General features: G+C 41.7%; 1 protein-coding gene and 1 pseudogene across 2 annotated transcripts in view; one reads left to right on the forward strand and one right to left on the reverse strand.

Annotated features, from left to right (window-relative positions):
- LOC117138952 overlaps positions 1–18228 on the forward strand; it is a 104061-nt gene that overhangs the window by 42464 nt on the left and 43369 nt on the right. The window contains exon 4 of one of the 2 annotated variants that reach the window (XM_033300992.1): positions 18101–18176. The exons of the other annotated variant lie outside the window; for it this stretch is intronic. The gene's annotated coding sequence lies outside the window, so the exon portion shown is untranslated. The remainder of the gene's footprint in view (positions 1–18100; positions 18177–18228) is intronic. 2 annotated transcript variants of the gene reach the window in all.
- On the reverse strand, positions 12031–12228 carry LOC117138959 (annotated as a pseudogene).

Genomic DNA, 18228 nt, shown 5'->3' on the forward strand with positions numbered 1-18228 from the left:
TTCTTCATTCACCTCTACATTCAGCTTTTGAAGCTAATAGATATTTTTAATATGAGTGGGCTTGTTTTACCATATTAAAACCCTTAATATATTATATAAAATATTTATATATATATATATATATTATATTATTATTATATATAATATATTATACAGCCTTCTTGTTTTTCCATGTGCCAACTTGCCTGATTCTCAGTTTTCAGCTTTCGGCGCCTTTCGCTTTGATATCGTGGTCGTAATTAATTTATAATACAGCCTGGCAGCGCTCCGCTTTTTGTTTGGGCTCTTATTAATTACCATTTGGTGTGTGAAATTTTCAGCATATTATGTTTGCCAGTTGATTGTGTAAGCCGGCAGTATTGAAATTGTTAGCCCCAGCGATCTTTGATCTGAAATGGTAATCTAAACGATTCCGAAATGCAAATGTAAGCTGCTTAAAGAGTTATGGCCACAAAAGAAGTCAGAAGTCGAGCGAATGGTATGTGTTTGTATGTAAATCAATCGCAACGCCCACTGTACAAAAAAAAAACTAGAGGCGGTCATAAATTAGCAGACATCAGCGAATCGGGCCAACAATGAATGGATTTGGAAACCAATTCGAAATTGGGTCAGTAGAATTGCGCAGACGCAGCGGATGTTGGATCGCCGAAGATTTGTGGATTTTCGAGAGTGATGTTAGCACATAAATATAGATAATGTTTCCTTCAAGCTAAGATATATATTTTTTTTAAAACCAGACTTTGATTTTATTGGAAAATTAAACTAAATTTTTATTTTTCAAAGCACAAAGAGCTTGAAATAAGTCCCACTTAAGCGAAGTGTTAAGTACACAGCAGTAATAAAGAAAATTTGCATTAATTCTCTGGGCGACAAAAGACAACTTTTGATGACGTTCGTTCGCAGACAATGGTGTCAACTGTGACGAAATTACTTTCATGATTTGTTGTGGTCTTGCTGTTCAAAATTACGCAAACGATCGCACGACGCCAGCCAAATAAAGAAAAAGTCAACTGAAATGTCTGCAAAGTGCGTGGGAAGCACTGAACACGACATCGAGAAGCCAAAACAAAAGCTTACAGTAGCAAAAAAAATGATTACCAAATAACAACAGTGTGGCAAACAATGCAAGATGACGACAAATTAGATGCAGCAAGGTAAAATTAAATAAAAATGCAATTAAAATGCACAGCATTTGCTGCAGCGAAAAAAGGGGCGGGTGTTGCTGCCTCACGTTGGGAATAATTAAAACAATTTTCCCCCTTCCCCTTACTTTATGTGTATAAGTGAGTGTGTGTGACACAAACAAAAGCGAAAGTGTTGAAATATTTATGCACAAAAAAAAAGTAAGACAAGTGCCTTCGACAATATATAGTACGATATAGTGATAACCGAGCGACAACAAGTCGAATTTTAATTCGCATCAGCACTAAGTGAGTGGATCGAAGAGTTTTAAAACCAAATATATGTATATTTGCAGCTACTTTTAAAATGTATCTGCTACTTGATGAATCTTTAAGGCATGCTTAGTGTGTTCAGTAGCAGTATCAATATAAAGTAAGAGCTGATTATCCTTGCTCACAACTTTTAAACCCAGCCTCGCCTTTGCATTTGTATTTTGAACGATGCACGAAGTGTGTGACTAATTTCAGCCGTAGTGCTGCAGTGTTTTGGCCATTGTTGGACGATGTTGCCAGTGTGTCGTTGGTGTTGCTGCCGTGCTGTTGTTGCAGTTACTATGCATCACGACGCATGCGCCACTGCACTATGGGGCATTTGGCCTGTTTTTTTTACAAAAATTAATAACTCCTAAACTATGGGAGATATTTGGATGAATTTTTTTTTATGTGTTACATATGCCCCCAGGAATATTTTGGAAAAGTGGGCGTGCCCCCAACTCCGCCCCAATTTTTTATTTTTATTTTTTTTTTTAATATTATATTTTTAAAGTTAATTTTTTATTTCAATATTGTATACAAATTCATAATCGTCTTCGTCTTTACAATCAATAGAGTCTGAAGAATCGGTGTCAGGTTCAAATTCGCAAGCTAACATTTGAAATTCAAATTTTGAATGACTTCTGGTGGAAGAGATAGTCGCTTATGTTTTCGAACGCGCCTCTTTATATTTATTGATGATATTATGGGATATTATTTATATTTTCCTTGGCTGGGTTCAAAAAAAGAATTTTAAGTATGTCTGCAAGATCCAGCAGGCCGCGCTTCCGTGCAGCTAGCATTGCAGCTTGACCCAAAAGACGTTCGTTGTGGTTCTGCGCCCATACGAGTTCATCTACTTGCTGTCTTCGGCCACTCAAACTTTTAAAATAATATGACGTTTTCGGGCATCCAGCTAATTTCCTTTCCTTTTTATTTTTCTCCTTTAACCTTCAGGACTAGGTGATCTTCTAACCACTTTGAAAAAACTTTCATATATTTTTCGATTGCATTTTCTCCAATTTCGCAAAAGATTGACTGAAAACATTCGTTATTATTACTATTCGTTAATCATTCATTAAAGTCTAGCTTGCTATCAGAAAAATGCCCACTAATAAAAGTGCAAAAAGAATTTTCCTTTTGACGAACACCCTTTTGCTTGCGCCACACTTCCAGCAGGGCAGCATTGGCAATCGAGATGTTGTTCCCTAAAAAATGAAATTTCTCAAAAAACCGCAAAAAACGCACATAGAGACTACCTGATATGAGTTAGGAATTGAACACACTACAACATGGATATAAACACATACTGAACAAATTTGAACAAATTTTTATAGCTCTATTCAAAGTTGAAATTTTTTTCTAACAGCTACATGTTGACACCACTTGCTAAATGTACAAATTGTTAGAAATAGACGCACACAATAAACAATATATTAATATATATACATAATACAAACCTGAATACTGATTATCTATTTCAAATTTTACTCTTTTACGATCTTCTTTTAAAATTTTAACACTTTGAAAGTTAAGCTAAATTTTGCGCGTTTTGCAGCCACCTGGTATATGCTCGCAACAGCCGACTTTAACAGCTGTTATTATAACAGTACACTGTTAAAATTACTTTTGCCGGCTAAAACATAATAGTCTAACGTATTTCCAATGTATTAATACTAAAATACTTCAATTTTGCATACTTGTGAAAAACACATTTTTGCAAAAAAAACAGGCCAAATGCCCCATAGTGCACTGGCGGCGTTGTTTTGCTGTTGTTTGTCTGCCGAGCGTCTGCCTCTTCGGCACTGTTGTTGGTGCTGTTGTGTTGTTTGTGCCGTTTCAGCTGGCTTTTTCGAGGTAATTAAAATGGAAATTGCATTCGCAGCAACAACGGCGGCAGTCGTTGCTGTTGCTGTTGTTGCTGGCCAGACGAACAATGCTCGAGTGCGCCACGTCCGTTGCCACAGTTAAATGCGCTAATAACTTTATTCAGGCGTTGTCGCTCTGTGTGTGCGTTGTTTTCATAGTTGCTGTAACTGAATGGCATTGCAACATTTTGGCTCAGATTGCTATCGGGCAGAAGCGACTGACTGCAAGACAATCGCACGGAAATGGCAAATGATGTTGTTACCAATTCCATTTGTTGTTACTTCAATGCTCCCGATTGTCTGCTTTTTTTAATGTCTGTCGTGCTCGAACTCAAAGTTCAAGCGTGTGAAGGGCAAGCAAACACAATAAAAACAGACCGAATCAAACAGCAAAAAACAAACAGCAAAGTAACCGTATTTTCACGCAGATTTAATTTAATTTTCATGTGGCCATAAAAACAAAAAAAGAGTGAGACAATGTGGCCAAGACGTTGGATTCGCCCGCAATTTGTTTTCGAGTCCCGGACCCAAAGTTTTTATGTGCCAATCGAAATGTCAATTAGCGTTAACCTTAATTTACATGTCCGTCTTTATGCAACCAAATCGATTCGGGTCACGGTTGGGATGGGGAATTTTTCAAGTAATTTGTGAGACAGTCCAAAGGTAGTGCATAGATAATTTGTTCTAACTTTGAATAAATCACCGGAAAGATTTCTATCTATGTTCAGTTGCGTCTTTCTTAAATTTTAGCCACATTGAACCCAACAATCCGCTGGTGACACGCCACAATTGTTAACGGTTATGGCCAAAAACACATGTCAAACTGCGGCCATAAACGCGAATCTCGTTGAATGGCCACAAATTGGCAATAGCCCCGCCGACAAGCTGGAAATTATTTATTAATAAACATAATAGCAAGCGCAGAAGAAACGGCGAAGTCATAATAAATAGAAAACGCACGGAATACCAATTAAAATTCAAGCCGCATCGCCGCTTAATGTCATAATTATGAGCCAACTAAAGAGATTTACGCATATACATTTTGTTTCCCAAAACTTTTTGGCCCCGTGCCGTCTGCTCTTGGTTAAATTTGTTATTAATATTGTTCTTGTTGCTGCTGGGCTGCTGTTGTTCGTCCCTTTGCGTGTGAAAATGCTGGCCAAAAACGAGAAAAAAAGTTGCCGACTGGCATCGATTATGCAGGAACAGGAAGTGGCACGCTCAGCTCCTGATTATATATATATATTATATACATATATATGTCAGACAGTTGACACGTCAACTTCTCGGCGTGTTAACGAACAAATCCATCTTGGCGTGGATGAAAAAATTGTCATAATTAAAGCATCATGCCACCAGTCAGCAGTCACCATTTACCAGTCACGAGTCACGTAACAGAAATAGCAAATTTAATTTGCGATTTAGCTATCTTTCGCATAAAATTCCATCGCAAATTAATAATATTCAAAAAGTCGCAACAAAGTTGAGCGAAAAAAATTGGCGAGTGGCGGGAAAAAGTTTTACTTAAATTATGGCCATAATTGACGAACATTGAATGCAATTAATCAATTACTAAAATGCTGTTAAAAGCCAGTCGAATGGAATACGGCTAACAAAAAGCTGGCTAATTGATTGTGGCTCCTAAGGTTAATTGTTGAACCGAAGCTTGATGCGCTTATTGGGTGAGACTAAATATAATATTGAATACAACTATGTGGAACAATGGACCAATTATAGTTTTAACATTTTGGGTTCATAGTCATATTCATTGCTCTTAAGATACATTCTTCTTTGCCTCCCAGGACATGAAATGTTCAGAATTTGTTGCCTACTTTTGTGCGCTGAATTATTTCTGTCTTCTCGGAACTGCATTTAAAGTTTAATGTGAAAGGTTGTGCGGGCTGATCTGTGCGTAATCTATCCAGGAAGCCAGCTGTCTGAGCATTGACCTGATGTTTATAACCTCTCCCTCTCTACCACCTGGTCTTTCCCTGTCGCACACGCACAAGGACGACGGCCGCACTGGCTGAAATTTAATCAAATGAAAGCTAGAGGCAATTATCCTTTAAACGCAATTAATTAATCACGCAAACAAACACACGCCCACCGAGTTGTTTACACATATAGTATTTTGTTATTTCGAGCGTAAAGTGCAACGATTTTTCCTGTGCCCCGGTATCTCGTTTGTTTGTGTGTGTGTGTTTCTACGTGGGCGCCACAATATTAACATATCCTGCGTGTTTAAGTTACGCATAAAATTATATCCTGATTGAATTGCCCGGTTTGGCCAGGAAAGTCTGGCGCCCAGCGTCCATGGCCACATAAAATATGCGATTTTCAATAAAGTTGCCATCAGCGTGTTTGGGCCAGGCCCTGGCGGAACATCGGTGGAGCCACTGGAGGTGGAGAAGGATCCACGGCGATGTCGCCGCGTTAAAATGCGCACCCACGCACATAAATCACGTGCGTGAATCTCTGTGAATGTATTGGTAACGGGGCGGTGGGGATGCGTGGGGGTCGCAGGGTCACGGCAACTGTTGGCAAACGGAAAATCAGGAAAAGCCGGCCCCGCCTGCTCACATATGTACACTAAGCAAAAATGTTTAAGCATTTGTAGTTGTTCAAATTAGCTTTTTGCTTTATTATGTTTTCTATAGTAATGTTTCAGAGAATAAAGGTTTTTTTTACAAATATATTTGTTAGCAGCTATCTAAAATTTGTTCAGTGCATTTGTACGAGTTAACGGCCTATCGGCTGCACTGCATCCGCCTGGACATTGGCCATTGTTGATTCTGGCATTGTTGGTGTTGCTGTTGGGCACACGTGTCAATGGCAGCGCGAGCACATTTTCACTGTCGTGTTTAATTAGAGTGCTGCCCCGAAGGTGCATCCATCCATTTCCCACCCGCTTTTCCGCCGCATCCGCCAGCCACCCAATGCCATTGTCAAGCCCTATGCTTAGGCCCTGTCGCCTGCGTTTGGGCCAACTGGAGTTTGCGAGTCAAGTGGGATATGTGGATCTATTGTATGGAGGATGACTTAAAGGTGCTAATGACACTCAGTGCACGCAGGCAAGTGCTGTGGTCAACCAGGCGAACTAAGTATTCATTCTGGATTGTGATTTGTGGTAATTGATATCTAGTTAACTTCTGTTTATTCATCAAGTGTTGTTTTGTTCTAGCATATAAAACTTAAATTTAAACTAAGAAGTCAGAAACTACTCTTCAGAAGAATGTATCTTAGGATTCAAAAAGAGAGATTGAGATAGATAGAGAGAGGCGTTCATTTGTGTTTAATCTTTTCATAATTGAAGTAGCTAGTTAAGCACATTTTAAAACTCCCTGTACACCTATATTTAAAGCTCGTTACTTATACTTTCTTTCGGCACCTGCCATCCTTTTGAGTGACTTTGGCTCATAAGTTTCACCTGTCGCAATAACCTTTTGGCATTCGCTCCGCCCCACAATATGCAACCTGACACGTGATTGCTCAGCAATTAGCAGAGGTCTCCACCGGATTCCCACCTGCCTTTCCCTTTTTGCTTTCCCAGCACTGGATGATTTAACATTTTCCACGTTGCGTGCTATATTATTTAGTTAGGCAAAAGTGAATAACCGATGGGGGAGTGCATATATTAGGAGTGAAAAAAAAAACGAAAGAAACTCGAAACAAATTGAACGATTTGTTAGGCCCAACGCCTCGTTTGTTGCGCATACGCCGCGGGTGCCAGGGCATTTAAGTGCAATGGTTATTCGGATCCATTTTTTTGTTTTTGTTTTTAAACCTGCCCATCTCTTATCATCTAAAGCACATAAACGTGTCATGGGCCTGGGCCGCCGTTTATGGGCGCTTAAAGTCAATCCCGGCCAGACGGCGGGATGGGAAAACTGAAGAGCTGACTGGCGGCTGGTGGATGGTGGATGGTGGACGGCGGATGGGAAACCAACGCACATAGCTATCCCAGCCAGTCAGTCCAACGATCCGCCGAACGAGAGCTGCCAATCGTTGACATTGCAGGCCAGTCTTTAACCGAGGGCCACAAAATGGCAAAACGGCTAGTGGGACTGGGACTGCGTCTTTGCCCATCGAACGACTCGCATGTCGCCCTGTCATATGCGCAAATTAGTCGTTAGCCGAGCTTTGGTTTCATTCTGTTTGGGCCAGCAGTTGGGCGTTGGGAGCTGGATGTTGGTAGTCGGGAGTTGGGAGTTGGAATCTCTTCTCCCAACTTGAAGCTGCGGCGCGAGTTTAATGACTTTGGCGTTAGAGTTAGACGACGGCGCTGATGAGGCGCATGATAATGGCCCCTGATGGGCCGAGTTCTTGTCAAAGTCGTGAACGAGAACGTGGAGCGTTCTGTACAGCTCCGTACTCGTTGGCAACGGCAAAGGCAAATGTCAGGCAAAAGTTTGCTATGGAACCAAATGTGCTCCTCATATGCACGCCAATGCACTTCAACACACATGCACTGCGGGAAAAGATTAAATGCAAAAAACCTCAGGCAAACTTTTACAGCACCAGCCACCATATGCGAACTAAAAAAGTTTGAGGAAAGCAAAAATATATGGGATACATTTATATACAGAGTGTGCTTCATGTGAATTTATACTTTATACTCAGCAAGCATCTTTCTTAAGAATATGCATTCTATTATCATACTTTAAACTATTTCAATCCTTCAAGATCTACTGACATAAAGAATGCCTAGATAAGCTGGCTTCCTAACTATTTTCCTCCGTGTAAAGACTCTCACTCGAGAAGACACAGTTCCGGGCTCAGTGTTTTGTGCATTTCTCATAAATATAGCATAATTAGCATGTCGCTGGCATTTGAGCCCTGATTCCCCACCCCTTGGCCCAGCATATTGTCAACGCTTATGGGTTCCTTGACTTCCGAGGCGACTCACCTTACAAGTTGCATTTGCGGCTTAGTTCATTTGATTTCACTTCGCAGTGATTTGTGTGTGTGTACTGCTAGGTGTGTGTAGTATCTCTGCGGAGTTGCATTCTGCATTCTGCATCTGCATCTTAGTCAGAATTATGCAATCATCGTCAGCGGGCTGTTTACCGTTCCGTTTGAATTTTTCCCATTTTGCATATCTGTTCAGCTTAGCTCCTGACTTGCCGCCACTAATTATGCGAAATTTTTGTTCGACTTTTGTGCGTCTCATGAGCTAGGTAAAGACTCCTAATTCACGGAGAAAACCTCTTAGTCGAAAGACAGAAAGGCTAAAGGCAAAGTGGTAATTGCTAATGCCTATCAACCAAGTGCGTGCTCCAAAGGCAACTTGTTGGGAAATTGAGTGAAGGAGTTTAAGAGTCGAGTATTTGAATGCGTTTTCTCCCAGGGAGTTGGTAACCTAGGTATTCAAGTGCATTGCTACTTTGCAACTTTGACTCAAGGGGATTTTAATGCATGAGTACAGCTATATGAGTATATACATGAGTATACTTTTTGTTTTAAATTTAATCAAATGGTTGAAGAAGACAATTTATAAACCGATTTAAGCCCATTTTAAGCACACAACCGATAGTTAAGTGCAACGCAACCATAATTATTATATGAGCTAATCAAGAGTTTTCTCCACCACACACTCCGCAGTTTTCGTGTCCATAGATACTTGGCCATCGTTTACATAATTCCCCCAAAGATACACATTGGTCTAACGATCTATACGCTCGCATACGTAAGATGCCAGATGATGTTAACTTTTCCAGCTATAATTGACATGAATCCCGGCCACTCCTCCGAATCCCCTGAATCCCCGAGATCTCCTTATCTGGTGCGGCACCTGCCATTAGCAGACCCACTTTGTCTTCACTTTCATCACTTTTGTCCAGGCCCAAATCGAGCCAAACGAAACGAAACCGAATCAAGCTGTGTAATTGTTGTGTTTCGCTTGTTTTGTTCAGTTTTTCTTTTGGGGGGCTACGTGGATGTATAACAACTGTGTTGCAGTTCAGTTTCACTTTCCATGCAGCGGCGACACTTGCCGTGGAAAGTGCTGTTTTAAGCTTTTAGTTTTTAGTTGCACTTTCTTGTTCGCCTTGGCCAAAGTGTCGTTAACCCAATTTGAAAGCATTTGGCCAGGAGACGTCGTCAAATGCAAATATGCAATGGCAGACAACAACTTTTGCTTTCGCTGGATGGCGAAGGCAACAAAAACCAGTTCAAAACTTTGCTAACAGAGTCGATTTGAGTCCGGCTATTGGCCGATGTTGCAGCATACCATGGTATTAGAGTATTTTCATATGGCGCCCAATTAGGTGATCTCCCTGGCCAGCAATTAAGTTGATAATTTTATCATAAACTTTGCATCTGCTCCTGCCTGCCTGGGTCAAGTGCGTGCTTGTGGGTGTGTGTGTGTGTGTGTGCGTTTGGGCCAAGAAAATCACCAACTTATGAGCTGTAATTGCTGCTCTGGGTGGTCCAAAGGACTTTCTGGCCGCAACCGCATGAAATTGTTGCAAATTGTTTACTGCAATTTGTCTTGGCCAAATATTTACGAACACGCCAGGCCCCAAACGAAAATATTATTCAGCTGGCAAATTTATGTGGCAGAGCAAAAGAAAATATGAAATGCCCAAAATTCCCTTCATCAAAAAATGTGTGTGTGTGCGCTGGGTTTGTGAACAATTAGGGATTGGCATAGGGCGGTTGCCTTGCTGCCTGTCACTTTGGTCTAGACTGGGCCATAAATTATGCAGTCCAGCAACAGCTTGAGGGGGCTCCATTCGGAGGAACGGAAATATTGAATGTGATCTCGGGCCAATGTTCTCTGCTAGATATTTTCTTATGCACCCAGAAAAATGAGAAAATGATGGGACCAATATGAGTTTCCTGCCAAGGAAGCCTTTTAGCTCCGAATAAACGAATTTAAAATGCACCTTAAAAAGAGATTTTAGGGCTGCAGTTATTTCGGTAGTTGCCCCGAAATAATTCGATTTTTTAACATTTTTTTTCTGTGCAGCAACGCTCCTGCTGGTGGAGCACTTGAATCTTGAATCAGTTGCAATTTGCATGTGGCGGTCAAGAGATGCCAATGCCCCTGCCACTTTTCCCGAGCACTTGGCCCAGTTGGGTTTGAGTGTTGCCAATCCGAGAGTATTGGACAGCGGTTGCATAATCATTCGTCGGCCAGCATAAAGCCATAAAGATTCTGGTCCGAACTTTAACTTTGAGCTATTTTCGATTTTTAGTAGTTGGGAATACAAATTAATAGCTGTGGGCCATCATAAGTGGTATCCACACTTGGATTTTCATTCGGCTTTCCACTTGTCTCACTGCACTGACCAAAACTTTTTTGTGGTTTTTTAGTTATATTTAAATTCTGTGTGGTCACCTAGCCAGCTAGGAATTTTCTGAGTAGCACTTAAAGCGGATGGCAATTTCCACAGCAGCAGCCGGCAAAAGTGTAAAATAAATTGGCAAATATATGGCAAATATCGGGTATGAAAAGCCAAATGAAATTGATATGCCATTGAGGGTGGTGGTGGCATTTTGTGAGTTGATTTTTGCCAATTTGTGTGGCAGCCCGAGAACGTTGCAACAAAATATTTAAATATACCAAAAACGGCAGAGGGTGCATTGCAGGCGCTCTGCTAACGAGCCAAACCAGCACTTGAATATACAAATACAAAATCGTCATAGACCATATATAGGTACTATATGCTATTGCTTAAAGCCAGCACTTTATGTCCAAGCCAAGTCAACAACAACAACGCACAAGTTTTTAATGTCAAAAAGTCACAACGCATGCACACACTCACACTTACTTCATACAGGCGGACCAAAGCCGAAGCCAGGACACTAGCTTGGCCAATAAATTCTGTCTCAATCAATATGGCAGAAACGGGCGGAGTTGCAGCATTCACACGTATCCGCCAGATACTCGAACACACGCTCGCCAGCTCACCATTTCGTTCCCAGCATTTCCAGCATTTGCTGCCGGCGTTAGATAAATTCTTCCTGCAATTCAATGCGTACACAAACTGACAGCATCCAACTGGCTTTCCTATGGCCACAATCCCTACGTGCACTGGGAAGAATATGTCATTACCTTATGACTTACATACTCTCAGATTGAAAACAATAAATAAATGGGAATGTGAAGTCTATTTTCTTTGTCTTTGGAAATCGGCAAGGATTAAGTTTATTTAAAACCTTTTAAAAATTGTCACTCAGTTCTCTCTACCCATTTCTCACTGTGTATAAAACTAAATTTACACAAATATGCACTGCCCTGTCATTGCCCCATCCCCCCTGCTGTCGCGCTCCTGTCAAAGACGTATCTTATCTTCATTTGCTGAACTAAACCGAACCCCACCGAACTGGACTGAAAATTCTCAGCTGGATCTTCGTTCTTTTCCGCTGCCGCACGGACCCACTCGCTTTCCCGCCACATTCCTGGCAACGTTTTCTATTAGCCAGCGCCTTTGTAGCCTGTCCAAAATCATTTGGGCTATTTAACTTTTAAGACTAATTAATTACGAAACGACGAAATGAGCAATGTCCGAGCGCCGCTTTGACTCTGAAGTTTCAGTTACGTGGCGCAGCATTTCCCATTCCCATTCCCACTCCCGATCCCATTTTCCCTCACCGATTCCCAGCCCATTCCCATTTTCTTTTTGGGCTGATTTTTCTCGACTCGTTTTAATTACTTGGCTCGGTTCGGCTTGGCCGTAACCAACTCAAGTGGCCGTGGCGCATCGATGTCGACTTCTGTGCGGTTAAAAGTTAAGCTGCCCCCTGGTTCTCGCTGGTTCTCCTAAGTAGCCGTGGCCATCTCGCATCTCCAGCTCCACCTCCACCTCCACCTCCATCTTCAGCTCCAACTACAGCTCCAACTCAAGCTCCATCTGCCCGTTTTCATCTCCATCCATTGCCGTGTAATTGACGCCGTTGCCATGGCTGTGTGAGAAATTCATCGCCTTCTTGAGTTCATGAACTTTGCCTCATTTTATACGATATTTTCTTTCGGGCGATTCGGCCTTTTAAATGTTCTCACTTTGGGATGAGCGACTTTAAGTGTTTCGGTAGCCGAAAAACATTTATGTGAATTTAAGTGAGGAATGAGAGATTTATTCTGCCTTTATGTGGGATTTGGGCTACCAAAGTACGCGACATAGATCATCCCAATTAGATTTTAAATAAACGGCTAACGGGAATATCTGGAATATTTAAACGAAAGCCAAGATCATTTGATTAATTACACAGATTGCTTGGCTTTTTTCGAAAAGATATTCGTTCTTTTTGGATTACAAACGAGTTTTCTGTGGACCGTAAGTTGCAGTACTTTATGAGGGTTCCCCACGGAGTTAGCCAGCTATTTTTGGACCGGCTGCATTGTTACTGTTGTTGAAATGACTGTCAATTCGGGTATTTTTCAATTTATGTGACTCCTAATTAAAAAATCGACGATGACGCTGATTCGACGCCGACTGATAGATTGAGAAATTGAGCCGTTCAACTTGAACTCGGCTATTAGGCAAACGAGATTTTTGTGAGTTGTCGCCGCTGCAATTTACAGTTGCTCGACCGCTCCCCGAAATCTCTCTGCGTTTCACCCCCCCTGAGGCCAAAGAAATAATCCAGCTTTTTTCAAGCCAATGAACGAAAAAGTTGTTACCAAAAATAAAAAGAAAACAAAAATATATAAATACAACATTTAAGCCAGCTCAGGTGACGCTCAGTGACCGCTACTTGCACGAAAATGGCGTCGATTAGCGTTAATCAATTTGCCAGTTACCTCAATATATATATCTACATAAAGATACATCTATAGGTATATCGTATATTCTCCGGCTTACACACATCGTAAAGTGGCACAAGGTCTGGTTTTTGGGTTTGCGCTTGTCAGATACAGATACCATAAGATGTATCGCATATACACAGATGTAAGTGTAACGGCCAAAAGCGGATCAACTACTTTTTGCCGGCGTGTTAATGAAAAATGCGTTGGCCGCCGGCGGCAGAGAGGTGACGATGCGAAGGGGAGCTGCGGGGGAGCCGAGCGGAGGAGCGAGTTCATCAACGGAGCAAAAACCTTGTCGCCACGAAATGAAACGTGTTCCATTCCTGGAAGCCTCGTGGGGAGCAGGGGGTGGGCCAACTCTGCTCTGCTATACCCCCTTCAACATATATATCTGTCACTCACCCCCGCCTCCCAGTCTTTTGGCCACGCACGAAAGTTGTTATCGCTGCCACAGTTAGACACTGAGACAGTCCCTGACTGCCACTCTTACCCACTAGACAGATATAGTGGCTGGTTGGAGTTAGTGGAGTAACGTGGGGGAGATTAACTACACTTGGGAAAATACGAGGTGTAGAACATTGAATGGGGATACCGAACTACAGGATTAAGATTTGCTACCTGAAGAACTGAAAAGTTCTGGCTAATAAGAAATTGGCTATACTCTAAAAGATATGTGAATATAAGAAATACACTTTAATTCAGATAAAAGCTGAATGATTTATGTAAGGGAAATCGGGCTGTATTTGTATATATATTGTATATATAATCTGTACTTTAAAGGTTAATGAACTTTATTAAGCGAATCTCAATTTTGTATCTTTTGTTTTCAATTTCTGCACATTCTAGACCATACTCAGTTGTAACCCAATCTTTGCTAGCTCGCTTAACAACTATTTCGCCAAGTGTCGGATAGTGGGAGAAGAAGCCGTAAACTCTGGCTATATTGGTCAGCAGGGGCTCCTTCCTTCGAGGCAGGCAGTCCTGCCTGGCGTTTAAGTAAATCGCTCTCCTTTGTTTTCCTTTTTTTTTTGCGAGAGTTTTATGGTGCGTTTAGTATTTGTGCAGGTTTACTTGTGTTGTCACGATGTCGCTTAGTGTTTGCTTTTAATTATCAAATCAGCACATGATCGTTACACTGCCGACAATGGCGGCGATTATCTCTGGTATAAAGATGATTATAATGATGATGATGATGATGAGGCTGCTGTAGGCTTATCCCAAAGGCATTAAATTAACATTTTATTTGTTCAATTATTGTGTATATTTGCCAAGCATTCCCGACTGTGACTAAAAAGGCAAATATTGTTGCTGGCAAATAAACTGGAAAGAAACCGAAAGGTAAATTGAGGAAGCAATAAAATTCGTTCAATTCATTTGTCTTCGACTTTAAGTGAAATATATTTTATGTGATTCACCCCGAAATTCAATTGAGTCCCTTGCAATATAATTTACACTCACCTTTCCTGTTCCGCATTAAAAAATTGAACACTTTACTGTTGGCTAATCAAAAACTCGGCCCTTTTTGGCCGACAATCGATGGCTGTTCCAGGTCGATAAATCAGCCAACGAAGTATTTCATTGTTATCGCCGACTTCCATCCGCTCTGATCTCATCCCAACCGATCCGATCCGATACGATTCGATTCCATCCAGTGCCAATCCCAAGACCCAGCTTCAATCCGTCCCCGACTGTTTTCCTTTCACCTTTCGAATTCAATTAACTGCAGCCGAATGCCGGAGACAATCTACAAAATTCGTTAAGCAAATGGTGGAGCGTGGGAGTTGTGTATTTCCCTTCCTTCTCACAACCATCCTCCCCCCGCCGTAATAGCAAATATTTGCCATCAACATTTTTGCACGCTAATTTCCTCAGAAAATTTTTGGGACTCTGATATCACGCGCGCAACGCATAAAGATTGTAAGTGGGGGTCGCCCGGAAAGATAGATATTTTAAAATGAAATAAAAAAAGCACGAAACTGATGCAGTTCAGTAGACACAAGGGGCAGGAGTGGCGAAATTTCGTCACATATTTTTGCGTAAATTGCCGGAAAATCGCAAATCATTGAAGATAAACATCCAAGTCAAGAAATGAACAGAAGCCAAGAAGCCGCCGGAGAAGATGGGGGTAAAAAATCGGTGGAAATGTGGGAAAAGCCGGGGGAAAACGGGACGGAAAAGCGCACACAACCGCTGAACCAAATATCAAACAATGTTAAGCAAACACTCACTCAAACACACACAGTCAAACAGAGATTCGGCGAAGGCAATGGCAAAGGCGAAAGGCATCCAGCAGGCAGCTTAAAAATCCAAGGCACTGGGAAAAATTATAAACAAGATATTTGAACTAAAAAATGTTGTTTAAAAAACGCCTAGAAAACACTATAATTGATGGCAAGCAAACACAGTACAATGTGATTTCGAAACTTAGTTTTATTATATACAGTATGATTTTTTTTAGAATTTATCTTTTGGTTTTATATCCATCAGTTATTTTTCCAAGTGCATATCAGGGGCTCAGTTCTGCGGTCGCTGCCTGTCGACGAGCCTTCGATGCCAATAAAATCGGGAAGGGGGCAGGAACGGGAAAATGGGCCAAGAGTGCACTGAAGGGGCGCTGGAGATACTCGTAGACTAGACAGAGGGCAAAAAGCTGCCGGGGCCGAAACGTTTTCGCAACGCTTGAGTTGCCAGCAAAGTGGGGGAGGAAATCGCTGGGTCTTTGAGGGAAAATCGGAGGGTTTCAGTTGAACTGCAACAAGCGTCGTTGCAGTTTCCGCATCGCAGTTCGCTCGCTTTCCACGCATCTCCCACTCGCTGGAGCTCACTTCGCGGCTCCTAAAAAACAGAAACCGAACGGGGAAAACAGAAATACTCCATAAGGTAGCCCAACATGCATGGGGTCTTGACGTGTCTATAAATATTTATAAGCCGCGCTGAAAGGACACGATTATGCAGCAACCTTGAATGGCTCTAAGCGAAGCAAAAATTCGGATTCACGCGAGTTTTGGGAACGTTTGTTGGGTAGCAAGATACGTTTGCTGCCCTTCAATATGCTTCAAAAACTATAAATATATATTAAACAAAAAAGTTAATTTAAATAAGATTTAAATTATATACTTTAAAACTATCCAAACTTCAAGAGGCAGGGTTTATAATTTGCGATTATTCCCTCCATTTAATCCGCTTCTTACATCCGGCTACAGTTTCGACTTCACCTGGCGTATCTAATCAATTTCGGCCAATATTTGGCCACCTCGGAGCGAAAGGAAGCCTGAGATTGGGATGGAGATTGAGCCCGAGATGGAGCTTGTAAATTGTATTTAGTCACCGGCTGGCTGATCCGGCTGCCTTCTTCCAGCTGAATTCACTCGACTTGCAGTCAGATTTCTGGCTTGGATCGGCGCTCTTTAGTCTTTAGTTCCTGGTTCCTAGGTCCCCCAACTTTTCGCATTAAATTGAATTTAGTTTGATTGCGTTTGATTGTAGCTTATCAGAGAGATTTATGCTTCGTTAAACGTGTGCAGTGCAATTGAAAGGCAGAGGATGTGGTACAGTGCGGCGCATTTGCATAATGCCCCCGATATGCCAGCCAAAAGCTCAACAGTTTTTAATTAATGCATGTGTGTGCATTTGTGTGTGCTTTAGCGAGAGTGAAAAGCGTTATAAATAGCTGTGAGGCCTTGGGCCCAGCCATTTCCATTTCCACAACTGATGATGACTGCTCCTCGCCGTTTTCTCGGCCTAAAGTGCGCACTTATTTAGCCATCTTGCCATCTTTGCCGTTTTGCCATTAGGCAAGGAGCGTCAGCAGCGCTAGAAAACTCTCACTTTGGTCTATTAATGATGATTCGCACGGAACAGTCGTAAACTCAGGTCTTGAGCCAAGCCGCACTTAACCCTATAAATGCTAAAAAGAGGCAAAGTAATATGAGAAAATATATATATAAAATATATTATTATACATTATACAATCAACAAGATTTATTGGAATTTTCAAAAATATTTAATTATTATTTTTCAATTTATGATTTCATAAAGTCACACGCTTGCACCCTTTGAAGGAGAAAGAACCATCTAGGATTAAGCTGCGACCAATCCAAGTCAAGTTGAAATATCATCAAGTTGGATAGAAATGATGCCGCGTTAATTGCGGCGGCCTCCAAGGCAAATGCAATTTTGCCTTCACTTTGCTCGTTGAGGCGTTAAGCTGACAGTTGGCCACCTGCAGCCACGCCCCTTGCCAACACCCAACACCGGCCCCCTTTTCCCTTTCACCGCCAGCAGCTTATCATTTTGGGCCTGGCCATGACGCGTGATGCGTTTTGATAATTGCGTGCCGGTGGAAAAGGGCCAAATTCAGTTAAATATGTGAACGTTCATGCTTTATATGTATGTATGTATGTACATATATATTCGGCAACATTGCTCGCATCGGTGCACAATTAAAAGCTGTCAAAATTTCACTTTACCAAAAGCCTCCCCCTTTGCTCGCATTGCGTTTGCTTTGTTTTCCGCCATTATCATCAACGCCCATTGCCTTTTGATTGTCTTTGCATTTGCACAATTCAGCGCCAATTTTAAAATCATTTTCACACACGACTGCCTCCCACCTCGGCCCGGAAATGTTTATGGCCAAAAGAAATCAGCGCCCACGCACCCGCACTTGCACCCAAATACTACAGTCTACTATGATAATGAAGTTTTCCACCCCCTTCCAGCGGTTTATGTGTGTAGTCCGGAATTTCCCAATCCGATGCGATTGGCACGGAGCGTGTTTGTTTATCTGCCGGGCGGCCAATGCAAATTCAGCCACGAATACAAATAGAAGCGAAATAAAATTAAATAAATTCAGGCCTTGCATCGCTGCTTAATTGTGCGCAACTTTCAGCGGCTAAATTAAACGTAAAGATTGCAATTGTGCAATTGCGATGCCGTTTTCGATGCCGAAAAATGCAATTATCACATGAATCCCCCCATACACACATACAGACTGGAAAGCACTCAGCGCACAAATAAGATAACAATATATTTATGTTTACTTCCAGATAAACAAAAAATAAGGCAACAGCAACAGTAAGAGAAAAACCATTGAAAAGCGGCCAAGACACCGAGATTGAACAGGTGAGATAAGGTGCGAATATCTCAATATTCTGCACGTATTTGCATGGCTGGT

This window comes from Drosophila mauritiana, chromosome 3L (genome assembly GCF_004382145.1).
Source record: "Drosophila mauritiana strain mau12 chromosome 3L, ASM438214v1, whole genome shotgun sequence".
In the NCBI taxonomy this organism is placed as follows: domain Eukaryota; kingdom Metazoa; phylum Arthropoda; class Insecta; order Diptera; family Drosophilidae; genus Drosophila; species Drosophila mauritiana.